At 42.6% G+C, this 18,279-nt stretch overlaps 1 long non-coding RNA gene and 1 pseudogene across 2 annotated transcripts in view; one reads left to right on the top strand and one right to left on the bottom strand.

Moving 5' to 3' along the window:
- LOC311595407 overlaps nucleotides 1-18,279 on the top strand; it is a 30,377-nt gene that overhangs the window by 11,143 nt on the left and 955 nt on the right. The gene's annotated exons all lie outside the window — the stretch shown is intronic.
- LOC311595405 (small ribosomal subunit protein eS7-like) lies at nucleotides 674-2,346 on the bottom strand (annotated as a pseudogene). The gene has a single exon. The product of its transcript is annotated as a small ribosomal subunit protein eS7-like (transcript).

Genomic DNA, 18,279 nt, shown 5'->3' with positions numbered 1-18,279 from the left:
AGCAAGTCTGAACAAGAAATGGTGACCGCGTCAGCACAAACCCATGACTGCTATTCACAAATGCCCCCAGAGTACACTCTGTGCTGACATCAGGCCAAAACCATTGTTTTAACGTGTAAAAAACAAAATGTCCACATTATTCTGTAATTTCTCCCCTTGTCTCTTGTTATTATCCTGGTCTGATCAATTTACTGTTCTACTGCCAAGGTTATATCTGGCTTGCTGTTCCAACAATATTTAACCTTCTTCTCTCTCCTCTCAGAAGTCTGAAAGGCTGTCTTTGAATCAGAGTCAGACACATAAACTTGTCCTAGGTTTTGGTTGCCCATCTGGCACAGTTCATTAAAGACCCTTTCCCCGTTTCGTCCAGGTCAGTCTGCTCAAGATTTTGCCACAGGGCCCACTCAGGAGAGCCTTGCACAGATGTGCTTTCCAAGGCTGAATGACTTGACACCTCCCAGATGACTCTAACACAGTCTAGACAGTGTGCTTTGATCAGGACTTGGAGAATCTCTTATTCCTCTTGTTAGAAACTCACAGGTAATGCAATTGAGATTTTTGTTGAGGAGATTGCGTATTCTAGAGAAACACTGATTTAAAGAAATGCCAATAGGATTTGTTAACATTTATTTTAGGTATTTTTTTTTCAGTTCTCTGATTTTCCTCATAGTTGTTTCTTGATATAATTATCTATTAGATCATCATCGCCATCCAATGTTGCAAACCTCAGGGAGTCATCTCTTATGGGTATAAAAGCACTGCTGTGGCAACGACCAACGGACTTACTCATAATGTGGCATATGGTGACTAACATCATGCTCAAAAAACAAGATGCTGTTTCATTGACTTTATAAATGTTGGTTTATATTATGCTTTTCACTGTATTATGTATTCCTGAGTGAGTGCTATGGATTCTCAAGATACATTGAATATGTGCTGCACAGTGAACATCTCTTTTCCATGACCTTTCCCAAGGTCAGACCACAACTCTCTATGAGTCTCATGAATGAAGCAGAGTCAAGGAGAATTACTAAAGTTTCAGTCTTTGAAACCTAATGGATCTGGCCTAGCTGGGTGCACATCTTGCATTAGACTTATCTGTAACCTTGTTTTTGTTGTTGTCAGTGTTGTTGTTTTGGTTTGGGTGGGGTTTTTTTTGTTTTAGTTTTTGTTTTTTTGTTTTTCTACTATTGAATGACACTTTCTTCAGTCATTTTCTTCACAACTGAATCTCTGGGAGCTCAGAGTTAACGTCCTTGCCTGGGAGTTTCTTATACTCACCAGAAAAGATTTCCACCTTGTGCTCCACGTTGCTCTGCTGTGCTTTGTCTAAATGGCCTTATCCAGTTTCACACGGCTCCTCTCACCCACAACTCACTTGGGAAGACCAAGTCCTCAAGGATGGCGTGGTGCTCTGCTGTCAGGGTGCGGCCTCTGGGGAGCTTCTGCTTATTCTTCGTGCGGCTTTTCCAGGTTGGCTTAGACAGAATCTTCCTATGAGCACTGAAGACTGCGTGCTTCCCACTGAACTTGTTCCCCAATTCATGAACTATCCAGACCTGGATTTTCTGCAAGAGGAACTGGTACAAAAATCACGATAGCTTTCCGACCACCACCAACTTCAGTTTCCGTGGCCACAGCTGCGCCTTGAGACCTGAGTTCATCTCCAGCTCCCGAAACACCTGAAAGATGCCAGACTCGAACTCGTCCAGCCTCGAGCCACTGGGCTTCACAGTCTTGGTGCGCAAGCTGAACATGGCTTCATCCTTACAAAGTGCTGGCTTAGAAAAAGCGTGTGTGTGTGTGTGTGTGTGTGTGTGTGTGTGTGTGTGTAATTTACTTATTTTGTGTGTATTCTGCCTGCCTGTTTGTCTGTGTACCACTTGTGTATCTGATGCTCTCAAAAGCCGGAAGGCATTAGATCCTTTCGACAATCTCCAGCCCCATGAAACTTTGATTTATTTACTTACTTACTTATTATTTTATGTGCATTGGTGTTTTACCTACATGTATGTCTGTGTGGGGATGTCAGATCTCCTGGAATTGGAGTTACAGACCGTTGTGAGCTGCCATCTGGGTGCTGGGAATTATTGAATATAAGTACTCTGGAAGAGCAGCCAGTGCACTTAATTATGGAGCCAGCTCTTTAGCCCCATATTTGTTTTTAAATTGAAATGCCAATCACTCTGGGGGGGATCGATACACTGTGTACCCCTGACTGCCCTGGAGTTGCTCTGTAGACCAGGCTGGCTTCGAACTCAGAGTTCCGCCTGTCTCTGCCTCCTGAGTGCTGGGATTAAAAGAATGTGCCACCACACCTGCTGCCTGTCACTTATTTAAAGCCTCTTTCACTATGGGATGTCTAAAGTATAGGTCAGGTAGCTTATCTTTTCAGATTTACAGGTCTATGAATAGAGAGGAAGCCTGCCTGGAATTAATTACTTCCAGGGACCTCATTTGGACCTGATACAGACAGTGTTTTGCATTTCTGAGTTGATGATATTTAGATAAGATTTTGGACTTTGAAGTGATGCCATGACAGGAAAAGGTTTCTGTGAATCTTTTAGAGTAAATTCATAATTTATATGTGGACATATGTGGATCACTGGAGCCTAGGCATAAACTGTAGCAGTCAAAATTATACCCCAGTAACTCTGGGCCTTATACAGTTATCCCCCTTTCAAGTACAAGCATAATTGTAAATATGCTATCAATCCTTTTATTGTTCTAAGTCAATAGTGAGATTAGTCAGGCGGCTCTACCTTGTCTAATTAAATGAGCCTTTGAAAGTAGTTTTCTCTGTCAGAGAGACAGCAGCAATCAGTAGAAGTATGAGAGGAATTGACCTTGAAGCAGGTTCTCCTACTGGCATCAAAAGATGCTGTTACTACGGTGATGGAATAAGGCCTATAAAGGAATGGCCTGGAGGAGTAGAAATTGGTGTCCAACTGACAGCAAGGAGGTAGGACTGCCTCTAGATACAAGGAACCAACTTCTGTGAAGAACATAGATGAGCTAATCACTAATCAAATTGCCAGTGGCTTGTTGTGCTGTTAATTATTAGGAGTCAGCCACTAACAATTAATTTGCATAGCCCTGCCTTAAAACTGGACCAAGAGGGGTTTAAGGACACCACAAGAAGACCTGCAGAGTAAACTAACCTGGACCCATGGGGACTCATAGAGGCTGAACCACCAACCAAAGAGCAAGTGTGGGCTGGACTTAGCCCCTCTATACATATGTAGCAGATATGCAGCTTGGTCAACATGTGGGTCCCTAACAATGGGAGTAGGGGCTGTCTCTGACTCTGTTCCCTGCCTCTGGATCCCTTTCCCCTAGGTGGGCGGCCTTGTCAGGCCTCAGTGGGAGAAGATGTACTTAGTCCTGTTGCAACTTAAGGTGTCAGGGTGGGTTGGTACCCCATTGAGAGAGGAGGCTGGTGGGAGGGGTGCGTGAAGGTGGGATTGGGAGGAAGGAGGGAAGAGGCTGGGATCAGGCTGTAAAATGATTAAATAAATTACACACACACACACACACACACACACACACACACACACACACATGCTGGAAATAAATAAAATTAAAATTGATCAAATAAATCATACCTATTTCCTGTCTATGAGAAAAATTCTTACTTATTTTACCCATTATATCAGTGACATTTAACTACATTTGAATTTTATAGATGATTAATTTGTGAGGAAGTTAAGTGACTACAGAACTGGGTGGCGGGTGCAGGAGGAGGAGGAGGTATGGACAAGATGCATGGATACAGGAAGAAGGCCAAGAAAAATGTCAAGATAAGACCCAATAAGACAGAGAGGGCCTGCAAAATGCCTGTTGGAGCCGACCCAAGAGTACTGGGATCCAGGATGAGAGACAAGGAAGCAAGCCAGCTCTCTCTGCAGACCAAGAGAGGGCTTGCAGCTAGCCACCGCAAGCTGGTGTCAGAGTGTTCAAAGATCAGCCTTGAGATGAGGATCATACAACACAGCTTGGGTGGCTTCAACAAATAGAAAAGAAAGAATTCCTTTTCTATTACATAATGGTTCCTCAAGTGTGGTTACAGTTCTAGCTGTCCCAGCAGCACTTGGGAGCCTAGGAAGGCAACTCCCTGAGCCCTAGAGTGTCAAATCTCCATGAGGGTGTGGCTTAGTAACAACTGTTTAACATGCCTCACTGGTCATTTTCCTATGCAGTGTTTGAGAACCACAGAAATTGTGTTTTCACACTTAACCTCTTGACAATCAACATTATGAGAGCCACATAGTCATGAGGTTCCCTAAGATCCAGCTTCCTCTATTGCCACATGGGAGCCTTCCCAAACAGGATCTGCCACTAGAGCAACAGCCTTGAGCAAACTTTGGCTCTCATCCCAGGAGTGTCCTAGCAAGTCACTTCTGAGTTGCATATATTAATAAGAATTTAAGATTAGTGGTTAAAATAGATTATAAAGTATTACTGAGGGAGCAAGTCCCAGTGGAATATGACCCAGAAGAGGAGAAAATAAATTATAAGCAATTTGCTAAATCCTGACTCAAAAGAAAGAAAGAAAAAAAAACAAACAAACAAAAAACAAGCAGGAGATTCTAACCTGAACATTGGGGCCATTCATGCCTCTCAGAGGAAAGACAAAATGGTTTAGAATGTGGGTGGGTGTTTGTGTGGATTTTCTGAATGAGGAAAACATTTTTTGCAACCAAATCAAACCAACTATCAATAGAAGCAAGAGCTTTGCTCGCTCTGTTCTTCCCATTATCCTACTGAGGTTTTTTGTTTGTTTGTGTTTCTACATTATATTTTTAAGCAGTCCAACTGTAAATAACATGAAGAAGTTAACAATGTGAGGACTTAACTGAAATTGGAGGTTTTTTATTTGTCTGTTTGGTTTTGGTTTTTCAAGATAGTGTTTCTCTGTGTAACAGCCCTGGTTGTCCTGGTCTTACTTTGTAGACCGGGCTGGCCTCAAACTCAGAGATCCTTCTGCCTCCCGAGTGCTGGGATTAAAGGCTACATTGGAGGTTTTGTATTGAAGACTTAAAATTCAAGGTTGTAATAATGAAAGCTTTCAACCCAAGGTCTTTGTGGTGGTTAGAAAGGCCTGCATAGGCTCATAAATTTGAATATTTGAATACTTAGTTAACAGAGAGTGGCACTATATGAAAGAATTAAAAGAATTAGGAAGAAGTGTGTCACTAGGAGTGGGCTTGAATTGAAAAGTCAATTCAATCTCTCTCTCTCTCCCCCTCCCTCTCTCTCTCTCCCTCCTTCCCTCTTTCTCTCTATCCCTCCCTGCCCCTCCATGTCCTCCCATTATAATAATAATGAAATAAATCTCTGAAACTGTAAGCAAGACCCCAATTTAATGCTTTCTTTTGTGAGAGTTGCCTTGGTTATGGTATTCTTCACAGCAATAAACAGTGACTAAGATAAATTTTGATACCAGCCCCTAAGGTACTGCTGTGACAGGCCTGAGCATGTCGTTTGTTAAAGGAATGTGGAAGCCTTTGGGACTTTGGACTAGAAAAGTAGTTGAATGCTTTAAGTGGGGCTTCATGGGACTTAGACAAGATGGCAGCCAGTGGTAGTCAGCACATTTTGTGCTAGCTGTAGTGTCTCGCTTTAGACATAGGCTATCTAAGAGAATATCAATTTACACGAGATTACAAGACCATGAAGAGAGAGAGAGAGAGAGAGAGAGAGAGAGAGAGAGAGAGAGAGAGAGAAGAGTGATTTTGCATGAGTTTGTCTAAGTATACTAGTAAACAATGTGTTCTCTTTCTAGTCTCTTCTCCCTATAGATAATATTTACTGAGCCATCCAAGCATGGAACAGTCCATGCTATCTTACTGCTTCCAATCTGGATCAAATCAGATGACCTAGAATAAGCCCCAGGGTGATCTAGAACAAGCCCTAGGATGACCTAGAATAAGCCCTAGGATAATCTAGAACAAGCCCTAGGATGACCTAGAAGAAGCCCCAGGATGATCTAGAATAAGCCTCTTTAGACCCATCTAAACCTGTAGTAGGCTCTTTCTAATCCCCTTTCTCTGAGATGCTGTGTGCTCCTTCTTGGCAATGAGTTATAAACCAATTTTGTTCCATTACAGGCATATTCTTTTGTTTGTTTTGTTTTTTGTTTTCATTTTGTTTTGCTTGAGACAGGGTTTCTCTGTGTAACATTGGCTCTCTTGGACTTGCTTTGTAGATCAGGCTGGCCTCAAACTCACAGGGATCCCCCTGCCTCTGCCTCCAAGAGTGCTGGGTTTACAGGTGTGCACCACTGCACCTGGCTGCTGTTTTGTTTTGTTTTGTTTTTTTTTAAGACAAGGTTTCTCTGTGTAGTCCTGGCAATCTGGAATTCACTCTGAAGACAGGCCTCTGCCTATAGGTGTGTCACCACCACTACCAGGTTACAAGCACAATGTCAAAGACTGAGTACCTTTTTCATGTAAGATGCTCGTAATTGTTTAATAGAAGTGGAAAAGCTTGAATAACTTGAGTGAACATGGAAAATGAATGCCTTATCCAGCAGTTCATCTAACCATTGAATTCTGTGCTAGCAGAGCTTTTGTTACTTGGCATGTCTGACTTTTCTAGAGAGTCAAACAACAGTTATGCTTTGGTTTATATATCACAGCCATACATTGTTAATGATAGAGATACAGTCTGATAATGAACCATTAGGTGACTTTGTCTGCTTGCAAGCATCACAGAGTGTACAGTGGAGTATAAGTGCATACAAAACCCCATGGCATGGGTGCTTCCTACCATCAAGCAGCACGTGCCATATGTAACTGTGTGTGCTGCCGGCCCAAGAGTAAATGTGGCTTCACCAGTGTCGTCACTGAGCATGAGAAGTTACTGCACAATGATGACCACAATGTCACTAGGTGTGTTCTCTTTCTACCACTGTGACAAGAGGCCAGAGAAGAACAATTTAAAGAAAGTTAAAAATCTATGAAGCAGGGCATAATGGTTCATGCCTCTAATCCCAGCATTTAGGAAACAGAGGTAGATGGAGCTCCGTAAGTTCGAGGCCAGCCTGATATACACAGTGTGTTCCAGAACAGCCAGAGCTACATAATGAGACCCAGTCTTGAAACAACGAAGACTTATTTTGACTCCTGGTTTTAGAGGTTTAGTACATAGTTGTTTGGTCAGGTTGCTTTAAGACCAAGCAGTAGGTAATGGCAGAGGCATGTCAGAGAGAAAACATCTCACCTCATGGAGACCAGGAGATAAAGACAGGAGCCAAAGATAAAATAGACTATTCAAAAGCATGCCAACCCATTGTGTTGGAGAAGCTATGATTGAAGGTACCGGGAAGCAGAGAGCAATAGCACTCCCTTTCAGCTTGCTTCTTTTTTTTTTTTTTTTCACTCAGTCCAGGATCCTACCTCATGGAATGGTGCCACATTTACTCAAGGTCTCTTCTTACCTCAACCAACCTGATCTGGAAACTTCCTTACAGACATGGCCAGAGGTTTATTTCCATAGTAATCCTAAATCCCATCAAGTTGACAAGCAAGACTAACTTCATACCAACTATGACATATTGCCTCTAATCAGGCCCCTTCCTTCTTAAAATTTCTGTCACTATCCTATGGCCAATTCAGCAATGAATCCATTAATGGATTGATCTAGTGATGAAATTGGAACCCTCACAATCCAATGACCTCCCCAGAGCCCTATCTCTGAAAATGCTAACCAGGGAAGCACATGGGCTTCTGGGAGACACTTTGTATTAAAAAACCCCATACCACAGAAACTGGAGAGATGGCTCAGTGGTTGAGAGCTCTGACTGTTCTTCCAGAGGACCCAGCTTCAATTCCCAGAAAGCAGATGGTGGCTCACAACTGTCTATAACTCCAGTTCCTGAGGACCAGACATCCTTACACAGATGCAGGCAAAACACCATTGTACATAAAATAAATAAGTTATATTCTTTAAGAAAAGCTGGGCATGGTGGTGCACACCTTACTCCATCACTCAGAGAGACCGTGTCTTGAAAAACTAAACCAAACCAAACCAAACAAGAATAAAAACAAAAACAAACAAAACCCAAAAAACCAAAAACAAAACCCATACCGCAAGGCAATAAGAATTTTTCAGTTCCACTACAAATCTTTTGCATTAACTAATTGTGTGTGTGTGTGTGTGTGTGTGTGTGTGTGTGTGTGTGTGTGTGTGTGTACACAAACATAACATGGTGATTGAAATATGACTCTGTGGACTCAGTTTTCTCCTTCTGCCTGTCACAAGGGTTCTGGAGCTTGAACTCAGGTTGTCAGGCTTGCTCGACGAGCACCTTCACCTGCCTTGCCTTCTCACTGACCTTCTGTTATAACCTCTGGGATCACTGTCACCAGATAAATTAGGTTACTCTTTAACTTTTCTGATAGGAGTGGAGATATTCTAAAGAGACACTGTACCCCTCCCTTGAGCTATCAGCCTATTGAAACAATGGTTCCCGTGGAACTGGAATTTTCCCAGAAATCTCATGCTAGAAGAAGGAAAACTCTGCAGCCTGGTGCCAACTAGAAGAGATTTCCCAGTCAACAAGGAGAGATTAGAGCTGAGACAATGATGGGTCAATGACAGCCAGGTGTATACACTTTGACCAGAACCGCTTAATTATTGATACATCTTGTCATCTCTTGAGACCTAACCCTCATGCTAAGTTAGACCCTAAAAACCGACCTCGTGTCAGGGCCACTGGACCACTTTATTTATTCCTCTTCCCAGAGCTGCAGCACTGAATCCCCATCACTTCACATTTCACTACCACTTGTCTCTATAGTTGGCATGTTGAAGATGAGTGGTTAAACGTGGCTCCTTAGGGCTGTCAGGGCCCAGGCTTTGACCCTAACAATTCCCTTAACAGTGTATGGGCCATGGCTGTACTTAAGTGGTTTGATTTGGTAAATTTAGATTATTTTTATTTTATATGTAACTTGTTTTTACTTATGTGTATGTTTGCCACCCATCAGCTAGTACCCAGGGAGGCAAGAAGAGGGCCTCTAGCTAAAGTTACAAGCATTTTTGAGTCTTCTGATGTGGGTCCTTAAATTTTAGCCCTCTCTAAGAACAGCAAGCACTCTGAACACTTGGCCCAACTCTCTAGCCCAAGAGAAGATTTTTTTTTCCAAGACAGGGTAGCCTTTGCTGTCCTGGACTCACTTTTTAGACCAGGCTGGCCTCAAACTCATAGAGATCTGCCTGCCTCTGTCTGCCGAGTGCTGGGGTTACAGGCGCGCATCACCACACCTGGCAAGAAGAGATTATTTTAAAAAGAACGAAAACCCCTATGCCTTTCTAATGACAAAAAGCTACAAACTAAAAAATAATGCATAGACATCATTGATGAAGATGACAACATCTTACTTTTAGGTACTTCCTGTTAGCTAGTACCTTACTAAATGCTCCGTAAGTTTAATTTCAAGCTCAGTAATATATCTGTGGTCTCTAGAGGAGTAACTCCATGGCTGATTAAAAGTGTTTTAAAAAGTAAGAAAATTTACCATTTCAAATTCTGTGATGTATCCCGGCTCAGCCAATCCTGTCTTCTGGAAGCCACCCTCAGTGTCCAGGACATAGTCCTTTCAGATCAATAGCATCAGGTGTCAGAGCAGCTTGTGTAAGGGAAAAGGATTTCCAGACTTTCTTCCTACTGATTCTCCCTGTAACAGAAATGCTCCTCTCTCTGGGATCCAGTGGCCAGGACTAAGCCTTGTGTTGCCACAAGGTCAACTGTGAGCATCAGGGTCTGGAATCTGCTGCTGTAACAGTTGGTGGGCTTTTTGAGTAAGGAAGAAAGAGGGACAGCTATCAGGGAAGAAGCAGACAGCATCACTCACAGGTATATTTCTATTCCCCTCCCCCACTAAAAAGAACGCTGCCACTTTCAGAGGGTCAGCATTTTACTAACAGACTGTGAGGGACCACTATAGAAATTCAGCTCTGTTGAATCCAGACCCAAAGGGCTCAGACCCCAAGTCCAGTTTTCCCAGCTGTGTCTCTTCATCCTTGACATGGTTCCTTATTTAGAAAGGAATGTTGGGCCTCCTATTTTATTGAACTGTGGTACAGATTAAAGAGACAAGTTACATCTAAATGACAGTGCCAGGCTCTGTTGTATGGAAATCACCATGTAGACCAGACTGGCTTTGAACTCACAGAGATCCTCTTGCCTCTGCCTCCCAAAGCGTTGGGATTAAGAGAAAGCACCACCAAACCTGACTCCATCTAACATCTTTCTAATTTATTTCCTTAGCTTTTATTTATTTTTATTTTATTGTGTGGATGGTTTGCCTGTGTGTATGTATGTCTGTACATTGTGTGCGTGCAGTGTCTGCAGAGGCCAGAAGATGGTTCTGGATCCGTTGGGACTGGAGTCACAGGCAGATTGATAGTTCGTATAGGTACTGTGAATGCTCTGCAAGAGCAACAAGAGCTCTTAACCACTTAGGCAATCTCTCTAGCTCCTGTATATAGGTATTTTTGTAGCAATATCAGCATATTTTAATATTACTATATTTAGATTAATGGCATTCACATGCCATAGTAAAAAGACAAGTATAATAGAGTAGAATTATGAAAATGAATAGCAATAAGGAAAGATTAGCTTTCTCAGATATTAAAGATCTTAAAGACAGTGATTCCCACAGTGTGTGTGAGTGATGCCAGCATACATTGGCAGATTAATAGAAAAGATATAGAGTTCAGAAGCAGACCCAAAATAGATTTGTGAACACTTAGCTGATAATAGTGGAGAATCTTAAATTAGTAGGAAGACACTTTATCACAAAAGGATTTTAGAATATTCAGTAAAAATAAAGTTTTATATCATTATCTCTGCTCACAAGCCCAATAAATCTCATGTGAGTTTATAGAAACAGTAAAGTCACAAAATTACTAGAAAAAAAAACCCTGAGAGTACTTTCTGGATAATCTTTACATGGATGAGTCTTCCCTGAAAATACAAAGTGTGTGGGGGAAACCCTCAGAAAAAAAGAAAGATGGAAAGAAAGGAGGGAGAAAGAGAAACATAAACTGATAAAGTCTACTAATTGAAAATGAAAAATACCTACATGGGAAAATACTGTAAGAAAAGTCACAATCTATCCAGAGAAGAATATTTACAACTCATATCACACAACAACTAAGACCAATATAGCCAACATTTAAATAACGATATCTGCTGCTCTTCAGTATGAACAGGCAGACCAGAAACAAACAGACCCCAAGCAAAGAATATACACAAGTAGTTCACAGAAAAGATAATGTTAAAGGCCCTAACACACATGGAAACTTCAATCTCACTTTAAAACATCCTGACTGAAGGCTTATGGCAAGCTAGACATGGGGGCACATACCTGTGAGGCTAGCACTCGGGAGGCAGAGACAATTTCACCTCTGCTTGAGTTTGATTTTTTTTTTTAATTTTGTTTTTGTTTCTCTGTTACACAGAGCTCTGGTTGTCCTGGACTTTTTGTAGACCAGGCTGGCCTTGAACTCACAGAGATCTGCCTGCCTCTGCCTCCCAAGTGCTGGGATTAAAGGCGCGTACCACCATGCCTGGCTCTGCTTGAGTTTTAAACCAGGCTGGATTGCATAGTAAATTCCAGGAAATCTTGGGTTACGGTGTCTGTCTCAAGAAAAGCACACATCTAATGGTGTGCATGTGTATGTTTTTTAACTTACTGCTTTTTGGCTATTAAGGTTACCAAGAATTAAAGTTTGAGGACTCTCATTTGGAAAAATATGGGGAAATAGGTGATAATATGCTGGCAGGAATGTAAATGATGCAATATTTATGGACTATTTATATGAATTCTGTATGCATATTATAACCCAGCATATCCTCTTTGGAGTTTTTATCTTCTCAGTTATTAATCTATGTTATTTTTGTGGCAGTGATGGTTGAAATCATAGCTTCAGGCATGCTAACCAAATGCTCCACCACTGAGATACATCCTCTGCCTTAGGTTTTTGTCTTGATATATAAATTATGAGCATAAAATTCACTGTGTATGCAGACAGCTCAATTGTTTGGGTGTATTTGTGTAGTTGTGATTTCACTTCAGTCTAATTTTAGAATATTTTCATGTCATAGTGCTATTCACAAACAAATAAAATGCTGAGGGCTAGGCCATTGCCTCAGTCAGTAAAGTGCTTGCTTGCTCTGCAAGCATGGGGTCCTGTATTTGGCTCCCCAGCACCCACGTGAAAAGGCAAACGTGATGGTGTTTATCTGTAAGCCTAGCACTGAGGAGGCAGAGATAGGAAGATTCCTGGAATTTTCTGGCTAGGTTGTCTTGCCTAATCAGTGAGCTTCAGGTGCAGTGAGAGACCCTGTCTCAAAAGTTAAGGTAGCAACAGATAGAAGAAGAGAGTAGACATCAACCTCTGGCCTCCACACACACGTGCACACACACACATGCATATGCTGTATCACATACACATACAGAGAGACAGAGAAAAAGACAGACAGACAGAGATGTAAAGTTGGACTTGTGTCTTTACAATATATCCATAAAAATCCTCTGGGGAAGATTTATTGAAATGTCCTTGTTTTTAAACCTGTAATTTGAATAAATAGCTGGGAGGAGCAGTCTTAAGTAGATTATGAAACTACTGGGCTGTCAAGACGGCACTTGGTATGCAAACCTGATGAGTCCAGATGGATCCCCCTGGAACCCACAATGAAAGGTGAGAACCAACTTCTGAAAGTTGTCAACTGACTCCCACATGTGTGTCATGTCACATACCTGCACACACGCACACATATGTCACATACATAATGTATAAAATAAAAGTAATAATATGAAATTGCATGAACATTTTTCCTTCCTTCCTTTTCTACAGGGTCTCTTGTACCCCAGGCTGGACCTGAACTTGCTGTATAGGCAAGGATGACCTTGAAAGTCTTATCCTTCAGCCTCCACTCCCCAAGTGTGTGATTACAGGCATGCAACACCATGTCCATGTTGTATTGGGAATCAAACTCAGGGTTTTGTACATCTAGATGCGCTCACTCACAACAGTGCTAAGCAAGCTAAGTGTCCAGGAACCTACAGATGCCTGTTATTTGCTAATAAGCATCCCTATACTCTGAAGTAAAATGGCTTAGAACTCCCTGTACCTGAAGAGAGCAGAAGTGCTGTTCTCGCCCATGACAGAAAGGATGGAGGTGGAAGGAGTCTGATATGGGAGCACACAGCTGGGAAGCCCGTAGACTGCAGAGGAAAGCAGAGAGCAGCAATCTGTTTTTGTGCTTTCACAAGATAACCTACTGGAGTTTAGTCCAGTGATTTTTCATGACCCACATTATTAATTAATGGCTTCTTTAAATGGTATTTGCCTGAATTTAAACTCAATGTGTTAGTTGGCAGTGGGGGTTGCCAAATACAACTTGTGTCTGTGTATACATGTGTAAGTGTGTGTGTGTGTGTGTGTGTGTGTGTGTGTGTGTGTGTGTATGTAAAGCAGTGTTCTTACTCAGAAATTAGTGGTCAAATTAATGGTCAAAATCTAATAAACTTTTTATTTGGCCCTTATAAGAAACACCAGGCTTGCTGGGTGGGGGTGGTATATACCTTTAATCCCAGCACTTGGGAGGCAGAGGCAGGAGGATCCCTGTGAGTTCGAGTTCAGCCAGGTCTACAGAGTGAGTTCCAGGACAACCAAAGCTACACACAGAGAAATCCTAGCCCTGTCTAAAAAGAAAAAAGAAAGAAAGAAAAGAAAAGAAAGAAAGAAGAGAAAAAGAAAAAATAAATAAGATAAAAAGAAACAGCAGGTTCATGGGCACCATTAGCTATGACCTTGGTCATTGGTTTAAGGACGTCAGGTACTTGGCAACTTTGAAGTTTCTTTTTTGCTCTTTGAACTACCACAGGGCAGGTGTAGTCACGTGTTGTATTAGTGCAATAGGTGACCTGCAACTGTGAAGAGGAGGAGAGCCACAAAAGCTGCATTGACTGCCAAGGCCAACACACTGGGTCCCACCTCCCAGAAAGTCATGGCAACAGCTCCCTCCACGCCCCAGGGCAAGCCCCATTCAGTCATAGGTCACCTGGTTTCACCCAAAGCTGGACTTGGGTTAGCCTAGATCAGTGGTGTGGTTTGCTATTCCATTAACCACACGGAGCTTTATGTTATTGTTCTTACCTCCAGCTCTGGGTCTCTTCTCCACAATGGTACCTTCAAATCAGTTTACTCTCTGTCTGCAGAGCCCTCTGTTAGGCAGGGAGATGGCTCGGCAAGATCCTGTCTACAGGTAAGCCCTGTATTTGTCTTAGTTACTCTTGGGTTGCTGTGATAAAACACCACAACAAAGGCAACTTACGGAAGAAAGAGCTTATTTTGGTTTATGGTTCCAGAGAGTTAGTGTTCATAAGGGCAGAGCAGAGGCGTGGTAGCTGCAGCAGAAAACTGACAACTCACGTCTTCAAGCCACAAGCATAAAGAAGGGGGTGTGGGCTGGGCAATGGTGGCACATGCCTTTAATCCCAGCACTTGGGAGACAGAGGCAGATCACTGAGTTCGAGGCCAACCTGGTCTACAAAGTGAGTCTAAGACAGCCAAGGCTACACAGAGAAACCCTGTCTCGAAAAACTAAAAAAAAAAAAAAAAAGAAGAAGAAGAAGAAGGGGGTGTGGAGATCAAGCTGGAAATGGTATGAGTCTTTAAATTCTCAAAGCCCATTTCCAGAGACATACATCCTCCAACAAGGTCACATCTCCCAAACCTCCCCAGACAGTGGTATCAATAAGGGACCAAGTATTTAAATGGCCAAGACTATGGCCATTTAAACCATTATTAAGCTACCCCAATTTGCTACTAGGAGACAACTGTGCTCTTTTAGGCTTTGAAACAATGGCCACCACTACCACCAACAAACAGGCTCAGAGTTTAGGCTTGGAACTGCAGTGAGACGGTGCAAGGGCCCAAGGAAGCTGTTTCTAAAAGTAGACGCATCAAGCCCCATGCAGTCAGGGGTCCAGCTTCACCCCAAGGCCTTGGGATTTGTAAAGACAAAGTCAAGGGCCGAGGTAAATAGCACTGCCTTGCTCTGGGACACCCCCCTTCACGGCCCCCCCATCCCCCACCCCCGCAAGAAAACAGTCCAACTTCCGCCCATTCCTAAATCAGACAACATCCTCTGGGCTGGGCTCCATAAAAGGCTAAATCACATAGGTGATAGCCCATCTCCCCAAATGCAAACGTATGCAGAATTAACCCCACAAGGCAGAGCTAAGGCGTCCCACTGAGCTACTCTTCCCCCAGGGGTCTCCAGGCTGGCACTCCTACCCCATTTGTCCTCTTGTGTAGTTTATGAGCCAATTTTCCCAATTTGTTAGAGATGTGGGATCCTGCTGAGGCACTGTCCTTGCCATCAACTTCCTCCATGCACAATGCCACCCCTAATTACCGGAACAGCTTCTACACTGCTGGCAGCTCCCGGTTTCTCTCTTTCTAGTGCAGCTGTATATACTTCACTTGCAAGCAGGGCCTGTGTCTTCCTTTTCTTTTTAAATCTGTTCCCTGCAAGCACAGTGGTTCCAAGAGAGGGGTCTGGGTAGGTATAGACACACTCTTTCCTTCTTCCCATCCCGTGTCGACGATTAAATGTGCTAAATAATGATAGTGCTAGTAGCAAGGGTGTATGTGTGTGTGTGTGTGTGTGTGTGTGTGTGTGTGTGTGTGTGTGTGTGTGTGTGTTGGTTAGTTTGGGGGGTTTTTTGTTTGTTTGTCAGTTTGACACAAATAGTGTCATATGGGAAGAGGGAATCTCAACTGAGAAATGCCTGTAAGGAAATCTGTGGAGTACTTTCTTGGTGAATGATTGGTGTGGGAGGCCCAGCCCACTCAGGGCGGTGCCACCCCTGGGCATGTGGTCCTGGGAGAGCTAAGAAAAGTAGCTGAACAGGAGCCTGGAGAGCATAGGCAGTGCTCCTCCGCCGTTCTGCTTCGGTTTCCGCACTGGATTCCTGTCCTAACGTCTCTCAGCGATGCACTGAACTTGGAGTCCTAAGATGAAATAAACTCAAGTTGGCTTTAGTTAGTGCTTTATCACAGCGACAGAAAGCCAGCGAGGAAAATGTGTGAGCCACTCATAATGCTCAGAGTACCTTTTTTTTTTTTTTTTTAATCTTTACATTTAGAGAAGAACATTGAGATTGAGCAAGGTTTATAGATGGCTGACTATATGTATGCACACCCCAAAGTCCAATGTGGAGGCTTAACCCACAGTGTGATGGTGTTAGGAGGTCAGGCCTGAGAGAGTACTGGGGAAGGGAGCTCTGCCCTCTAGAATAGGACTCATGCCCTGACTAAAGATGCTTTCAGGAACCCGTGTCCTCTTCCTCCATGTGAGGATGCAGTGAAAAGGGGCTGTCTCTGGCCAACTGGTCCTCACCAGCCACCAGATCTGTTAGTGCCATGACCTTGGACTTCTTAGGCTTCAGAAGAGTGAGCGCTCCCTTCTGTACAGACTGTCCTGTCTGAGGAGTCCTGCTTCAGTGGCCGAGGGACCCCACAGTGGTCCTCTGTGTAGCTTTCTTGGCCCTCACACATGTTTTAATATTAGTTGTAGCAAAGCTCTGCTAACTGCAGCATTTTGATAATGACTGAGTTAGCACTTAAAACATTTAACCTTCAGTTCCAAATTTTATTTAAAAAATACTAGGGGAGGTGTTGTTTTAAAATAAAGCTATTTCTGGGAAAAACTTACTAGAGGACCATGCTGGGATTCAGATCAGGGAGTTTGACTTCATGGCAGTGTCCCAGGGTGTGCTGAGGTAGATACATAGCAGGAAGAGTTTGTCCAGTGAGAAGTTGAAAGAATTTAAAGGTACCAATAAAATTAGCCAGAAGTGAGAATAGATCTATATTACTACATATTATCAGTTTTTAATAACACAGTAATGAAACAATCTTTCTCCTTGGGTGGATCACTCCCATGGACTTAGTAGGCCAGTCCTGTCATGTCTACGTGTGGGTCTTACTTGGAGCAGCCACAGAACCCTCAGAGGGAAACTGAAACACAATAGAAAAACAGAGACCTGCCAAGCCAAAAAGATAAGAAGGCCTTGGGCTTATGGTTGGTTGGCTTGGTTGGTTTTGGGGAGGTGTCTTTGGTTTGTTTGTTTTGTTCCCTTTTGTTTTTACTTTTTAAAGCTATTATGGCAAAATGCATACTGGGGAGTATACTGTTTTAGTCATTTTTAAGTGTACAGTTTCAGGGCATTAGTTATATCCACAATGTATACAGCCAGGGCTTTTCCAGAACTTGCTCATTATCCAAATCAAACTCTTTAGCTGCTGAAATTTTTCCATGCTATTTCTTCCTTTGTAGCTCCTAGCAACTTATATTACTCTGTCTCTCTTTATTTAATTTAATTAAAATTAATTAATCTATATATTTATATTTTTTGGGTTTTGGAGACAAGGTTTCTCTATGTAATCTTAGCTGTCCTGGAACTCTAGAACTCAATCTATAGACCAGGCTGGCCCAAACTCAGAGAGATTTGCTTGTCCTGCGTCCCCAGTGCTGGGATTAAAGGTGTGCACCATCACTGCCAAGCTACTCGGTCTCTATGAATGTACCTTATACATGTGAAATAATTCAATATTTATCTGGTTTTTATTTATTTATTTTTTATTTTTTTAGAGACAGGGTTTCTCTGTGTAGCCTTGGCTGTCCTGGACTTGCTTTGTAGACCAGGCTAGCCTCCAACGCACAGAGATCCTCCAGCCTCTGCCTCCCTGAATGCTAGGATTCCAGGTGTGTGCCACTGTGCCCAGCTCAATATTTATTTTTTTTAAAAAACAGAATGTTCATTCATGTTTTAGCATATGTCAAACTTTTATTATTTTTAAAGTCTGTATAATATCCCACTGCATGAAAGAAGGTGGGCTTTAGGTGACCCGGTTAAGTCACCATACCTTCTGGGATGCCTTGTTGAGTTAGTGAAACTATACTTGTTTAGATCACAGGGAATTGTTTGCTTAGGCATCCTCAGTTCCTTCTACAGCAGCTCCATGTGGGTGACAACTCATTGGCATGTGGCAGAATGTCTCAGAATGATTGGTGTGTATATCTAAAGCTATGGATGTGCATAAACACAGACCCAAGAGAAGGCCCATGCCCCTACCTCTTTTTATCATTAGTTGTTGTGATGATCATTTCTTGCTGATTTCATTACCTACAATCACTCAGCACCCAACATTTATTTATTCATCATTAAAAAAAAGGCTGAACTCCAGGTT

Source organism: Acomys minous, assembly GCF_964271855.1.
Source record: "Acomys minous genome assembly, chromosome: 4".
NCBI lineage: Eukaryota > Metazoa > Chordata > Mammalia > Rodentia > Muridae > Acomys > Acomys minous.
This window is presented reverse-complemented; position numbering and strand designations above follow the sequence as displayed.